The following is a 17490-nucleotide window of genomic DNA, read 5'->3' on the forward strand; positions in this document are numbered from 1 at the left end:
TGAAAGGTTTGCATTAATTTCTAGAAGATGGCCAACGAAATTAATTAAATATGCCTTGTAGTCAAACCTAAGCTTCAAAATACAATCAGAAAATTTCACAGTTATTGAAGTTTGTAAAGAACCATTTGAGAGACGTCAGTTCCGGTATTTTCAGAAAACAATTGTTATAAGAAATTTAATTTGTACAAAAACAAATGCACTGGTACTCCAAACTTTGAAAACGAATGCCAGATTACTCCGAATAACTTTCGCGACTTCCGAATTTTCCGGACTAGACCAATGTCAACTTTTAATCATTCTTATATCTCGAGAGAAAGAAAGAAATTTAGCGAAGTTGACCTATGGACTGAGGCTTAGTTTCAGGTGAAAAACAAATCGTCCTGCAGAAATTGTATTGAAGATCCCTATATATGACAACCACTTAATAAAATAGAATTTTGCCAAAGGAAAGGTTGGCACAAAACACTTAATGATAAGGAAGAAGCTAAATAATACTATCTCTAACAAACATTTTGAAAAATCGCATCATCCGTGATTTTATTTGGTATTTAAATTGTCTTCTAAATTCAATATTCATTGGCTGAAAGATCATTTTTCATTCATCAAATAACATATTTATATTCTATAAGCGTCTACAATGCTACTCATTTATTTGTACTACCCTACTAAAGTGGTACGCTGGAGCAAATTCTAAAGCACTTATATTCTTGTTGTTGTCCATTTAAATTTAATTACACGACAATGTGGTCGGTTGTATCATTATCCGGCCTATTATCTCATTTCCTCGGGGACAAAGTTATTATATTCGAGCTTGTAACTGCCAAGAAGCAGCATATTGTAGACCTCAGAAAGGATGAGAGTAAAAACCAAAAATTTGTCGACGCAAAATAACAATTAGCAGCCGCTTTGTGTTGAGCACACCCACCTACACCCGCGTACACACACAAGTGAAAGTGTTTTAGTATTGAGCGTAAAAAAATGCTTTCTTTGCGTTCTCTTACTCGCGCAGTTGCGAAGTTTTTAAGGGTTGTCTGCGGGATTGCAAATGAAGTGTGAATAACATTTCAACAGCTGTGCGTACAGAAAATTCCTAGAGACACCCACAAAATAACTTTGTAAACCTGTAAAATACCAGTGAAATCGTGAAATCGTCGCCAGCTTTTGTGCAATTAACCCCATGCTCTTCACACTTAGCATTCTTTGTATCTTCCGCTAGGCCTATTTACCTTCAGCAAAAAAATTTATTAAAAAACTTGCGCTTGAATTGCGCATTCGCCGGTCCCTCGTTGCCTATTTTTCCATTCAGGCCGTGGCCATAAGCCAACCTTCATTGTCACATTCACGCTTTATGTTGTTGTTTTATTTTTTTCTTTTGGGCTATCCACGTGCTGGCCGGGTCGCATTTATTTAATGGCCAAATATAAGTAGAATTTGCTGCATAATTTGTTCTTCTTTCTTCTCATTTTCTTTTATTTGCCGAAAAACTTTGCTTTCGTCCTTTGTTTCAAAGACTTTTTATTTGATTTCGTTTTATTTGTCGTTTTATCCCTTTACCGTTGTGATGAAACTTGTTCTTAATATCATCTGGTGGTTCTATGCGCCTTTGCAGTTCTTTTTGCTATTTTTTTAATTTCTGTGCACTGCTCTTCTGCTGCCCAACATCTTGCGGGCTCTTCGCTTTTTTCCTTTTCTATGTCTTTTTTGGCGACACATTTTGTCTTTTGTACAATATTTTATCTTTGTAAATAACGGTGACGAAATTTTTCTTGCATTTCCGTGCTTTCGGCGGCTATTAAAATGAAACAAATAAAATAAGCTTTTCAACCCATAAAATATACGCCTCCAAATGTATGTCCATTAGGGTGGTACTTAAAAATGTCATTTTAAAATTGTAATCTCAATACTTAAAACTTCCAATATCAATATTTTACTCAAAAGCTCCCCAAAGGTCTTGAAATTAAGACACAGTATTCTTTAAAAGAGGACAAAGTTTTTGAATTGTCCGTACTTCATCTCCAGTCGGATCCAGGTGTTGATGATTTGAAATTCGGACTTTATTTTTCAAACAAGACAGAAAGACGTAAGAACTTTTATTTGATTTTAAAACTCAGAAAAAAGTACACTTTAAAATATTTTTAATATCAACTAGCAAAGAAAGTGATCTATGTCATTTTATATATTTTTCGATTTTTTTCTGAAAATAATTCTGATATGAGGTAATTTCCCTAGATCGCCAAACTTGGTTGTGTCTCATTGTTTCGATTATTTGATTAGTAGAGGTTAAGTTAGTCTCAATTTTGTACAGTTTTTGCTTTCAGATTGATCAAAACATTTTTTCTGATATCTCCCAGAGTAATAGGGCTATTATACTATAAAAAATACTAAAGTATATTAAATCTCTATAGTCAACTAAACTCTATAAATTTATACTCTAGAAAATCAGAAACAGTCTTGTAAAAGTGCGGAAAATATTTTTATAATATTTTTTTGTAAAAATAACCACCCTAATACATATTCTTATATACTTAATACATCTCTATAAGCATTTTAATTTAAGTTCACGTCTGAGTGACTGCACGACCTTAAAAAAGTCATGTACAAATATACATCCTTAAATAGAAATGTTGAATTATTCAGCAGCTTTCTTTCATTTGTATCTATTCGCATTACATTTTCAACACCTTTGCGCCTATTTGACCTCCCATATTTTGCACTACAAAGCGAAAATACCAAAAATTATATACAGCACTATTTATTGCTTACATTTTTACTGACCAGTATATCCCCCGCACTTTTTGACAACCTATTCCGTAAAGCTCATAAGCCTGACATTGCAGGAACTCACACACTTCGGTCATATTTGGGGCTTCTTTGTACTTGTATGTTCCGCATTGTAATTAAAAACCAACAAGAAATTGTCAATTCCTTATCTCTTCACAGGCACAACCTTTTATCTGCTTTCTATACGGTTGATTCATATTTTCGCCTCCTCGCCTTCAGCCTTTTAATTACGTATAATTTTGTTGACTATTTTAGAAAGAAGCTTTCATTTTCGTCTCGTTTCGTCTCTTTAATGTTTTCATCTTTATGCTCTCTGTTATAATGTGGCAGCGCCTTTTTATCTTGAAAACGTTTTTTCCAAAACTCAAGTTTTTCGTATTCTTTGTTCGTTGTTGTCTCATAAAAGCGGTGCCTTTTGTATGATTTTTACTGGCTTTTTAAGTTATGAATTTGTCTAATTTTTTTTACTTGTGTAAATAATTATTTACTCTTTGCCTTCATGAGCGCTTTATCGCTTTAATATTTTTTTCGTTTTTGAATGTCTTTTGACTTGCAAAGCCTATTATTTAAGATTTTGTGGACTTTAATTAAACATATGCTTTTTTCTTTAGATGCATTGTCCATTTTTGCAGGTAAATATTCTTGTAACTACCCTTTAAACACTTCCATTAAGTCTGGTATTCAAGAAATAATTAAAGAGCAATATGACAATAATACAGTTATTTTAGATTGCGAATCTTAAGAGGTTTCTCATAGCCAATATTATTATTTTATTTTATTACTATCTCACTATCGCTACTATTATTCTATATTATAAGTATATGAAAATTTAAGGCATTTGTGAGAACTTAGATGTTGTGAGGATAGGTTTCGAAAATATTAATAAGTCCGAAATATACTGGCAAGTTTTACATACAATTTAGAAAGCTATATATATTTATATTTTAATTTAGTTGCTTGTTCGTTTCGCAAGTTTTTAACTGTACATAATTTGTATACTATGAATTGAGTCTATAATCATAGATTTTAAAGGGTGATCCAAGTAGAGGTCCTTTTTTCAATAGCCTTTTTAGACATATCACGCATGAGTCGTGTCAAGCTATTTTTGTTCAGTATTGATGGGCATTTCAGTATGGAAAGACTTACTCCTGAACAACGTTAAACTTAATTACGAACATTCATGTAAGAATGTGTTTCGTGTGCTTCGTTCAACTTATAATCAACACATTCGGCCTACTGAGCATACTATTCGCAACACCATCACTCATCTTAAATATGCACCGTAGTTAAATATGCACACGAAGACCGTGGAGAGTCGATCCGGTGTCGTTTGCAGCAACTCGGACTGACGTATGGAATGACTTGGCGCATTTCACGTCAAGATCTTAAATTGAAAGCGTACAAAATACGGCTTTGGCAAGAACTGAAGCCACTCAACCTATCAAACCGACATCGGTTCGATCTATGGGCTCTTGAAAAGTTTCAAAAATATCCGATGTTTTCGAGCCCAATTCTGTTCAGCGATGAGGTTCATTTCTGGCTCAATGGTATGTGAACAAGCAAAATGATGACAATTGGGACGAAGAGAAACCTGAAAAGATTCAAGAGTTGCCTTTTCATCCAGAAAAAACTACGGTTTGGTGTGATTTGTGGGCCGGTGGAATTATCCACCATTTCTTCAAAAATTAGGCCGATGAGAACGTAACAGTCAATGGCGATCGTTATTGCGCAATGATAAGCGACTATTTGATGCCTGAAATCGTAGCTCGTGATATTGGCGCCACTCCAACACATCGAAAAAACTTCGGTGAGCAGATAATTTCACTTTTTGGACCGGTCAATTGGCCACCTAGATCGTGTGATATCACACCGTTATACTTTCCTGTGAAGAGATGTAAAGCCTAACGTCTATGCGGCCAATCCTGCTTTGATTCAGGCTTTGGAGCATAACATCACGCGTGTCATTCGCTAGTTAACAGTCGAAATGCTCGAACGAGTCATCGGAAATTGAACTCAACGGAGGGACCATTTAAAAAATAAATGCCAAAGAATGTTCTTCAGAGTCCTCCATTAAATTTGAAGTTTCTGTGTATTTAATTGTAGTGTACTTTATAGGCCGGTTATTTCGGTCTTTATTTTAACTCTTAAAATCTCCCTTATATGTTAATGCTTCTTCGTAACCATCTGTCGAGTGAATATAGGACGGCTTTGAAGGAATCAGAAAATTTTTCCTCAGTCATCAATCCTTTATATTGATACCAAACATTTTGTCGCGGAAAACACAAATAGTGTTCACTTTTATATACATTTTTCTAGCGGTATGCCCTTTGAAATTCCGTAGACAATCTAATAAGAACTTAACAAAACACCCCAAAAACCTATATAATTGTCCAGCGTTGACATATGGAATTAAACACAAGTAACGGGTGATTTTTTTGAGGTTAGGATTTTCATGCATAAGTATTTGACAGATCACGTGGGATTTCAGACATGGTGTCAAAGAGAAAGATGCTCAGTATGCTTTGACATTTCATCATGAATAGACTTACTAACGAGCAACGCTTGCAAATCATTGAATTTTATTACCAAAATCAGTGTTCGGTTCGAAATGTGAAATCCGCTTTTTTATCGACAAATTTTGTTCAGCGATGAGGCTCATTTCTGGTTGAATGGCTACGTAAATAAGCAAAATTGCCGCATTTGGGGTGAAGAGCAACCAGAAGCCGTTCAAGAACTGCCCATGCATCCCGAAAAATGCACTGTTTGGTGTGGTTTGTACGCTGGTGGAATCATTGGACCGTATTTTTTCAAAGATGCTGTTGGACGCAACGTTACGGTGAATGGCGATCGCTATCGTTCGATGCTAACAAACTTTTTGTTGCCAAAAATGGAAGAACTGAACTTGGTTGACATGTGGTTTCAACAAGATGGCGCTACATGCCACACAGCTCGCGATTCTATGGCCATTTTGAGGGAAAACTTCGGAGAACAATTCATCTCAAGAAATGGACCCGTAAGTTGGCCACCAAGATCATGCGATTTAACGCCTTTAGACTATTTTTTGTGGGGCTACGTCAAGTCTAAAGTCTACAGAAATAAGCCAGCAACTATTCCAGCTTTGGAAGACAACATTTCCGAAGAAATTCGGGCTATTCCGGCCGAAATGCTCGAAAAAGTTGCCCAAAATTGGACTTTCCGAATGGACCACCTAAGACGCAGCCGCGGTCAACATTTAAATGAAATTACCTTCAAAAAGTAAATGTCATGAACCAATCTAACGTTTCAAATAAAGAACCGATGAGATTTTGCAAATTTTATGCGTTTTTTTTTTTTAAAAAGTTATCAAGCTCTTAAAAAATCACCCTTTATAACGTTACTAGAAATTTCGATGGTTGCTACTTGTTGTTGTGTGCATGCCACTGTCCTAATAAGTATGTAATAATGTGGGTGAATAAATGTATCAATCTTAATTAAGATTTTACTTTGCGGTCAGACATCGACTTCAAGGATAATGCCATACAAAAGCAATGGCTAAACACTGGACACATGCCAGCAAATGTTTGCCAACACACTTGACAAAAGCACATACATACCTACATACAGTTACAGGAATATATGCTTGTTTGGGTGGCTATATAAAATACAATGGAAATTGTTATGTGTGTGTGGCGGTGTGTGTTTGTGTGATTTGCTGCATTAGTAATATTAAGGTAACAAATGCTGCTTAGCTGCTTACTATGCTTACTACTAATGTCATTGAGGAATGCACGGACCACAGGAATTTGGTAGGAGACATACTACAAGGCTGTTTGGTCGTAATTGTGTGCGCACACACATACATACATATTTAAGCAGTTTCATATTTATATATGGATGTATATAAATTCATTTGTATGTACAATTTAGCTGTATTACAGCCACAACTTACTTACACATATACATATATGGCATACACCATTAATGCAAACAAGGCGGGCGAGGCAAACTTTACTCGTGGCAGCCAACATTTTAACCGAAACTCCAATGGCAACAACAACAACAATCAACAAACTTGGCATTCGCTCACCAATCAAGCAGTTAACCACAAGCAACCGCCAACATTACCAAGTGCCCCACCCACACGCTGTCCAACACGGTCGCCTCAACTCAGAGGCACCGCATTCCACACATATATCGATTGGCCACTAATTGCAAGTGATGTGTAATGTCTAAAATTTCCAACAATTTCTAACTAACAACACAGAAACTTGATAACAATGAACTTGTGTGGCATATGGTGGCCGCTGAAGCGTCTGCTCTTGTGCTACAATTTATTTCGCATGCCACATGTGCTACATGCTACCTGCTGCTTGCTGCCTGCTCCCTGCTCCCTGCAACTTACTACTTACTTACTGGCTGTTTTTCCTCTGCTTGCTGCTTCTTGTCTGCTTCTACTCTTGCCTCGCTTCATTTCATTTGTTTCTTGCGGACTGCATCTACATATAATGTCTTCCCTATTTTATTGTTTGCTGTTGTTGTTGGTGCTCATTGTTTGCCGGTTATGTTGCAAATGGTTTTGCCGCTGTAATGTAGATTTAATGTATCGAGACATGATTTCATCTGCTTAGGCGAAAATCGAAAACAAAGCATTACTGCATATCGTATGAGTTCAATTTACATATGTACATTGGAATTAAACATCAGCAGGAACATATTGCTGATGTTGTAGAAACGCCGTGGAACACGTACATGTACTTGGTAAAACGATTAACTTAAGTGAATATATGCAAGTGTATACATATATGCATATACATACAGTTGAGCGTAGAACGCTTTGTAGCATTAATTGGTTAAAGGAGAACACTTGAGAAACGTGTTTTTTTTTTTTTTTTTTTTTTTTTTATAGTAGGAGGAAGCATCGAAAGCCGAAGTGCGGAACTTTAATCCGCTAAACCTAACCTACTCCCAACCCTGGGCTCTCCCACGGAACCACCGGATTAAGTATTACTTCGTGGGAGTGCCTAGACATTTTAAGTCTCCTCTAAGAAACGGACGGACTGACGTCTACCCTGTTGTAAATGTCTCAGTTGTGTCATAATTAAAGCTGCTGCTTCGCTAACAGCGCGCCATTTATCGGAGGACTGGCACATAAGTGCAGTCAAATTTTCCACCCGTAAACTACCTCCTAAGGTAATTCTCAGCTTATCCCGTATACTTAAAAAACGAGGGCAATGAAAAAATACATGTTCACAGTCTTCTAATGACTCTGTGCACATCGGACAGTACGGACTAGTGTCATGACGGAATTTGTACAGGTAGCTTCTGAAGCACCCGTGACCACTTAATATTTGGGTCAAGTGGAAATCAAGGTCCCCATGCAGTCTATTTATCCACGAATGGATGTCGGGTATTAGTCTGTGGGTCCACCGTCCTTTGGTTGAGGTTTCCCACCGTTGCTGCCACATTGTAATGCTCCTGTTTCTCTCCTCGAGTTTTCTTGTATAAGAGTGGGGCGCTGGTGATTCATGCATTCGCGCGAATTCTTTTCCCTGGATGTCTATGGGCGGCATACTAGCTAGTACTTCAGCTGCTTCGCTGGATATCGTTCGGAAGGCACTTGTTACTCTTATTGCTGAGAGTCTGTGCACTGCGTTTATCGACTTGGCATACGCTTTTATGTCTAGCGCCTGGATCCATATTGGAGCCGCATACAGGATTACAGAGCTCATTGCTTTTGCAATTATAAATCTTCGGCTGGAACGCAAACAACCTTTATTTGCCATCATTCTGGATAAAGCGTTATGCACCTTATTTGCTTTTCTGGAAGTGTACGCTAAGTGCTCTTTGAATTTTAGTTTTGAGTCCAATATTACCCCTAGGTACGTCAGCTGTGGCTGTGAGGTAATCTCACAGTCCCCTATAGTGATGGTTATTCTTTCTTCAATTTTTCTAGTGCTTATGAGCAATACCTCCGTTTTGTGCTCAGCCAATTTCAAACTCATGGAAGAAAACCATTGACGCAGGCCATTTACGCATTCATTGCATTTGCTGCGGAGGTCATCTATGTGCTTAGCCACTGCTACCACTATAAGGTCGTCAGCATATGCGATTAATTTCACTGCTTTTGGTTGTTGTATTTTTAGCACTCCATCATACATCAGGTTCCATAGAAGGGGACCTAAAACCGACCCTTGAGAAACGTGTGCGAGTTTAAGCATGCCTTATGTGATTCTTTTATGCTGCTAAGTATCATTTCATTTCGCAAACTCACTCGGAGTTCCGCTAATTCAGTTCATTCCAAACTTTTACTTACTAAATCTAATACATTAAAAATAGGAAAATTAAAAATGAATTAAAGCTTTTCTAAATCATAAAGCCGACCTGACGACAGTTGTAGAATGTTTTTGTAAGAAGACGATCTAACCTAAAGCCTGAGGGATTAGAAAAAAGAACCTTGCTATAATTTTTGATTTCGGTAATTCCATGATATACTAGTATAAGCAACAACAGTACGATTGCTGGGTCCTGAACCATTCCTGGCAGTTGGACAACATACGATTACGGAGATGTGGTGGAGGAGAGTTTGGAAAGAGAAAAACTGACAACGGGTACCCGGTTTGCGACAGGCGAAAAAATTGCTAGGTGGATAACATACCAAAAGGTTTAGGATTCTAGGAAACAGTCCAACTAGTAAATTCAGGGTACGGGAGGGACTCTATATAGTACACTGTAAGCTCAAGAAACTATTATATAATTTAGGCTTAGTCTCGTCAGACAGCTACCGTTTCTGCGATATGAAAGCGGAAACTTCCCTTCATCTGCTACTGGAGCGCGTGGCACTTCGCAGGAACCGGAGTAGTATTTTGTGACTTTCATATCTAACTGAGGAGCGCATCCACTCCCTTACTCACAGCACTATACTGAATTTTGTCAGAGTGCTGGTTTACCTAACATTTTAGATGTTTTAACCCAGTTATCCTATTACTACTTCCATAAACTAAGTCTTGAGGCTTAAGGGACTTTCGAGAACAGCTGAACCGATTTCGCTAATTCTTTTTTGTAGTGCTTCTTAAAGTACAAGGATGGTTCTTACGGAGAGAAAAATTAAAAAAATTCCTTAAAAAGTCTAAAATCCACACTTTTCTAATCTCCCATACTAACTACTCTACGAACATAAAAATGAATTGCTGTTCGTTAGTCTCGCAAAAAGTTGAGAACGGTCACACCGATCTGGCTAATTTTAGTCCTACATATATGTATATACTCATAAATAGCAAATCAATGATAAACCAGTCTTCAAAATCGCCAAAAATAGCGATATAGCGAAGATTTTCCAGATATTCCAGAAGTCGCTGGAAGCACTGCACAGGACTTTAAAGGATTTACGCAACAACTAAAACGTTTTTGTTACAGACATGATTCTGTTGGCAGGTGATTTACGTCAGACCCTTACAATTATTCCTGGATTAACTGTTGCTGACGAACTATTCGCATGCCTAAATCTAATTTGTGGCGACATATAAAGAATCGCCAATTAACAACTAATATACGAGTGATTTCGAAACAATATCAAATTGCGATTGGAAGCAGTAGGAAATGGTAGCGTCCCAGTTGACACCTCGATGGATTAATAACATTTCAAACAGATTTCTGTCACTTCATTGATTCGAAGGAGAAGCTTATTCATCGTCTTTTTTCTGACATGAAACCACAATATGATAACCATAAATGACTATTTGTGGTGAAAAACAAAGAGCTCGGTGATCTGAATGCTACAATTTAGAATTTCCTTCCAGGAGAGTTGACACAGCTACAAGTATGTCCCACAGACTATTTAAACTTGCCTGGACTATCCCCACTCACTTGCAATTAAAAGAAATGTGGGTTGACTTCAATATTTCTCGACTTTTCAATATAACAAGACTAGTCGTGAAGAAGGTAATCAGTATAGTCATCGATGCCAAATTTGAGCCAACTTTGAAATATGCTCATTTGTTTCATACTTCAATATACACACGATTACAATTCAAATTATAACAAATTATGATGATTTACGATTAATATAGATCTACAATAATATATATTAAGAATTTTCAAATTAACCAGCTATAACTTTTTCGTCTCTATGCGTAACACACTGGTATAATAGCCCCTTATTAAGTCACCTAAAAAATGCTTTGAATATATTGGCAAAGTGGTAAGCATTCTTTCAAATATAGTTATAGCCAGCATCCAAAGCGTATTCCTAATAATTGTGCTAGTTACCTTGTTAGTACTTCAACATCTTTATTTGATTTATCTCTCCAAGGAGGATGAATCCTTTCGTTATCCGTTAAAATAATTATAGTATCAGATTTCAGTAGAAAACTAACTGGAAAATACATATATGAAACACTTATTATGAAACAATCTGTAAATCCTTTTTTGTTGATCATAGCAGTCATGCTGTCGAATGTTGTGTTCTAATATTTTGGTGTAGTTGTGAATGTATTCGTGCATAGTATTCTCTCGAGTGATGGTGATGCGGTAAGCGTGGTGAATGTGGAGTGTCAGTGATATGCGCCTGAGTAAATGTTGTGCAACAGTGTGATGTGTTGAATATCGATGAGAATGTGTGGTACCTTGGGGAGGGAACTTAGATTCATTTAAACAGTCTTAAACACGTTTAAAACTAAATTATAATTACATTAGCCTCTGCGTTGCTTATTTCACCACATCTGATATGTAATGTCTTCTCTCAAGTACTGATTTGCAACAAGACATTTTATCATAATATATAACCACTTGATAAATTCCGTATGCTTACTACAAATTTTATTTATTTTAATAATTATTCAAAAGAGACTTAAATAAGGACAGACATTAAGTTTATACAGTAAGTATAAAGTTTATATAGCTAATATAGATGACTTTATTTACGAAAAATTAAATATTTTGTAAAACTAGATGGTAACTCTTCAAATTAATATGTTCATAAAAAGCACTTTCCTTTTAATTTTTCATTGTTCAATAATGTTTATAATCATTTTACTAAAAGCAAATGTCAGTATTTTGTCAGTTTCAGTCCCTTCAATGTACTAATTAAGAAAATAACCGAAATGTTCAAAATTTTAACAACAACAGTTTCTAAGCAACAGTCGAATAATGAATTTATATAACTCATACGCCATGGTGTATGAACGAACAGCTTTAACAATGTTAATTACCTACATATGTATATTATTATAAATTTAAAATCGAGAAATTAATTGTTGATTGATGGTTTATTTATAATGGACAAAATAAAGAAAACAAAAAAACAAAAATATTAAAAGGGGGAAAAGGACCATAGCATTCAAATTAAGGCGGCCGATAATGATAAAACTTCGGGTTTATTTTCGCCATTAAAGCTGCAACTAAAATACTTTAAAAAAAGATAGTGCCCACAGTCTTGTTGACATATAAAATCAGGACGAAGTTATAAATTTCTGAAAAAAAATAATGATATTGTGATCACAAATTAAGCATTGAAAATAATTTCAGGAATGCAATAACTATTAGGTTAAAATAACAATATTTAATTATTGCTGATGTTGGTAAACCTAAACTTCTTTCCACAAGACTTTGAGCATCTAAAAATGAACACAATTGGATAAATGGAACTTGAAATACAATTAGGTTAGTCTGGTTGGACAAAGCCACACATGGACCAGTTTTGGTCCTTGCCATACTAGATGGAGTGCCGTCACATAGTTAATGAGGAGTAATCATCCTTTAGGATGCCTGCGCTTGTCGCGAATTTAATAGGTTCTGAGGTTTCCCAAAATGCTGGAGCCGTTGCCTTGACAATGCAGGACATGCGCACAAGAGATGCTCCATTGTTTTCTTATATCTTGGTCTTGACATTTGGCTTCGGTATTTTGCACCCCGGAATATTTTTGCAGCGCGTTATGATCTTCCTTTTCATTCTCTTGTCCAGATTATCGTATGGACAATATGACAGTTACATACCACTTTTGGCAATCCCGTCCCGTTGCTCTCAATGTATTTGTGGCCTGGCACCCTCACTGCCACTCTGGTACTCAATACACTTTTTGCCTGATATACAGTTAAATAACTCGACAATATTCAGGGTATACCATTCATTGAGCATTTAAGAAAGTAAAATAACTTTTGTTGAAATATAACTCAAGAGCAATTTTTCGAAATTATTAAACTCGTATTTCGAAAGAATGATGATGCCTGACTCACAATTGTTTATAGATTCACGTCAAATCATCGATTGTGCATTTTAAACTTAAAGGGTGCCTAAATTGTTTTAAGCGTCTTAATTTTTCTACTTTTCAATCACATTTGTTTGATCTGAGTGCTTATATATTCAATTTACTACGTAGCACTACATATCGCATTGCCACAGTTTTGGGTTTAGCTAACTTCCAAGAAATTAACGATTCCATTAGAAAATTCATCAATTTTCAACTAACAACTATTAGCTGAACAAATGATTGACACTTTGATGTGGCCAACTTCTATCTACTCAACAAGTTAAAAAGGTGTGTCAATAAGCGTCTTCATATGTGAGTGTGTATGTGGGTATGTATGGGTATGTGGGTAGATGAAGACGGCTACTAAATGCAACTGCCTTGATTGCTTTCACCTTGCAATTTAAGTGCATACATATATAATATGGGCGAGTGTGTGTATAAATATATATGTATATGTGAGTGTGTGTATGGCTGCGCGTACATGCGTGCATATAAACTGTCCTAAGTACTTAAGCAACTAAAGCGAAAACTTTATCTTAACCCGTCAGTCAGTCAATCCGACAGGCTAACAACTAGTACAAGCACCACTACATACACTCTGAGCAATGGCAGCCAACTGGTAGGGTGCAAGTGTTGACGAGCGAGTTGAATGATGGAAACATGCAGAAATAAAAGGGTACACAAGAGCACTGCACAGGGAGTTGAGGGCGCCGGGACACATACAAACACACTTTACACTCGCATTTATATAAATGTCCATATGTATTAACATGTTGCTATGTAATTGCATGAAAATCACAGGAAATTTTAATTTGTACGGAAAATGGTTGTGGCCGGAAAAGACCAACTAAAAACGAAGAAAACAACTTTGTTACCAAGATACAGCCGACAAATTGAATTTAATTGTAGGAAACAGCACAACTAACACAGCGCTGCAATGCCAACATATTCAACTATTAGCATGTAAAATGAAAGTATTGAGAAGGAAAAGGCTACAACAGCACTTGTCTTCGTTGTACGAATGCATTTGGTGAGCAAGACAATTTCGTAGTTGTGGCTGAAACAAACAATTTCTTGACACAACTTTTGAGGTTAGAAGTTGTTGAAACGAATTCTTCGTTATACTTTGGAGTAGAGCTGGCAATTTTACAAAAGTAAAACTAATTAGACAATATGACGAGCGCTGGGAAAGAGCAATTGTATGAGTGAAGAAAGACGGAGACGGAGAAAAAATTCATAAAATTTAAGATTTCACAAAGTTTTTTTGTCACTGAGTTGGGTAGATGACTAAAGTTTCTTCGAACAGAAAAGCTATACAATAATTTATCATAGTCTCACATTCTCTCGTTCCCATGTCCTTCGGATCTATAAAACTATAACTTGAAAGGACTTGAATATAAATAACTAGAGCGGACTCGGAATTATGACAGAAAGGTCAACAGTATTGACCAGAGAGTTGCTGTTTTTCGAATTGCCAGATTTGCCTAATTCATATTTCTATATTAGAGGTGAAGCCTCCAATACCAGCAGAAACAAACAAGGTTATCAACTAGACCCTGGGTTATCCCGTATGCTCATCAAATTCAACTGAGCTGAACTCGTTACTCTGTCTCATAACGTAATCAATATTTTCTACGACGATAATTATAGCATCATGGCCATCGAATAGTGCATTGGACCTCTCTATTCCTATCAGTTAATTCATGGAAGCTTGCCAAGTACTTTACTGCAATCAAACCCGTCGTTTGGTTCTTTAAGTTAACATTCACATACCTCAAAAAATGTAAAAACAGATAAATCATCTGGCTCAGTTCCCCCTAAAATTATAAGAATAACGTGGGAAGAGAAAATATTCTGCTTCAATTGATTAATCTTTAGTGAATTACAAGACCAATATCTCTTGCCAGCTGTCTAAAAGTCTTCAGTCCCTCTCTTTAAATTGTTTTTTCAGGAGTCTCATATAAAATACCACCCGTACTTCTGTCTAATGGAGCGAAATTTGCTTTCGAATAAAATTACTTCGGATAATGGCTATCTTCTTATTGGATGGGGACGCCGTGAAGAGATGTTTCTCGGGCATCGGCTTAAATACATGTGTTCAACCCTATAAACAAGCTCTACTTTTAATACATGAGCTCTAGCCGAAGAAATCAGATGTTTTCTAAAATCAAGACAGAAACAATCAAATGGCTTTGCAATGCCATTTTGCGATGTCAAAATTATGACGTGTCTCCAACTGGTAAAATCTGTATCCTGGGAGTATGAGTTGCCGCTGTAAAATCGATATTACTCAGTAGATTTCAAAAAATTTAGTGCGTATTAAGGATCCTATATACGTTCTCAGACGGTTCATTTCAGCTCGTGCTGAGTTTAATATTGGGAAACGCCCTGTATTATTCCATCAATGAAATTCTATATTGTATACTTTACAAAAATTGTATATTCATAAATAGTTCTTACCGAAAGTAAACAATAAGTGATACAATTGAACCCGAAGACACAAGTTCTATGAAAACAAGAGATATCAGAATAAAAGACTGGGGAAAGTGATGAAAGATACTCTTCCAGAAATAACATTTGTGAAAAATTATCAAGCTAATCGCCATTATCCCAGAAGGTCCATAGAGGAGCACCGAGGACACATATGTTTCTTTACAAACTCATATGTATGACTCTCTGAGTTTACATACCAACATATTTTATAACCACATGCCAAAACTCCCACTTTCCATTTTCTTCTTTGTTCATTTACCAAGAGAATAATCATTATTAAAGTGTGCAAAGTTTTGCAACTTGCCACACTGCAGCCAATTCACACACACACCAACAACGATTCTTATACACAAATCTACATTCGCAGACACTTCGAGCCAAATGTGTCTTTGGCACTTTTTTGCTCCCACTCTCTCTCTATCTCTTTCAGATGTACAACTGTCACATCCGTTGCTGTGGTTGCCTGCAACATTTTCGTGCGAGTTTCTGCTTGCCCCCGTAGCAGCTGCTTTAGTTAAAACTATAGATTGTGTGGCAAGAGTGCTGTGAGAAGGTCTTAGTTGTGAAATACTGTAGATTGTTAGTGGCTTAGATTGTGAGAAAGTTTTCGGATTGATTAAGCGGCAACTGGAGGAAAGTGTCAAGTAGAGCTTAAAAGTGCTTTCACTTTTATCAAAGTGTGATATATGTGCTGCAAGCATACAGTGTTTTTACGGAAAGGAAAGATTAGTGAGAAAACTAGTCGCAGAAAACCAGTCCGGTAAGGGATCAGCGGCCGATACTTTATTTCACTAAAGTAGAAATGAGTTGAGAAATATCTACTCACTCACTAAGTGGTAGTGGTGACTAAAATATTCAAGCTATTTAAATGTATCACTGGTTACTCAACCTCGCAACGAGCTAAACAAGCCCACAGGCCTTCAGCACAATCTACACATCTACATACTTTACTGGATCCAAAACGGGCTTAAGCCGGACACCTACGTCATTTTCCAGTTATTTGGAGAATACCCAAAAGAGATTGATCTCCACTCCACTGATAATTATCACTATTATAATAGTCCACTAACATGATAAAACAGAAGCAAAAATGATATTTTCTCATAAAATGTGATTACTCGGTGAATGGCTCAAGCTTTGTGAACGACCACCGATACCATATCTATATACCTCTAAAGTTCGGAAGTTAATCGGGAATGTCTATTTTTACAGGTCCTGAACTCTGTTAAAAATTCTTCGGCAAATGTTTCGGGATACATCCGAACCACTACAAAAAAAAAACCGACAGTCTTGATCCACAGCTCTCAGGATGTTAAGCCGTAATGTATTCTTTGACAGATCGTTTAATAATGTTAGCCTGGTGAATCTGATACACTAAGATATGTAAGACCCCTGTTCTCAATTTATGCGGAGAGACTGCTTCTACCATTAGTCGAATTTTTTTGGAAAGTGGAAGGTCAGAGAGATACCGGATCACAACCTACTGCCTTGAGACAGAAACTATTTTTGAACCTTCAAGAGTTCAGTAAATAAATAAAATGATTCTAGAACTTTCCTATATATTATTATGTTCTTATGATCTACGATAATTCCTGAACCCTCTAGTATAATATCAGATCTCCATTATATAAAAATATATGAATCCAAAAGTCCTCATGGAACTTACAATAAGACAATAATTTCAAGTTTTTAAATAAATCGGCATTGATTACTTTACCGAAACTCGAGAAGCTTCACAAAACAAAAATTATTGCTGTTGCTGCAGCATAAAGTGAAAACGAAAATGCAGTTAAGGAATTAGTGTTTCCGTAATTCTTAAAAGCAACTAATAAATGTATACACACACGCATAAGATTTCATGGACACATTGCCAACCACTAACACCGACACGTTCTTGTGCGGCACTTGAGAGATAAACTTTCATTATGCACTCAACGAAGACCGCACAAAGCCACATCTTCGGCCCGCATGTGCTGCTGCTCGCTTAAAGGAT

Source organism: Zeugodacus cucurbitae, chromosome 3 (genome assembly GCF_028554725.1).
Source record: "Zeugodacus cucurbitae isolate PBARC_wt_2022May chromosome 3, idZeuCucr1.2, whole genome shotgun sequence".
NCBI lineage: Eukaryota > Metazoa > Arthropoda > Insecta > Diptera > Tephritidae > Zeugodacus > Zeugodacus cucurbitae.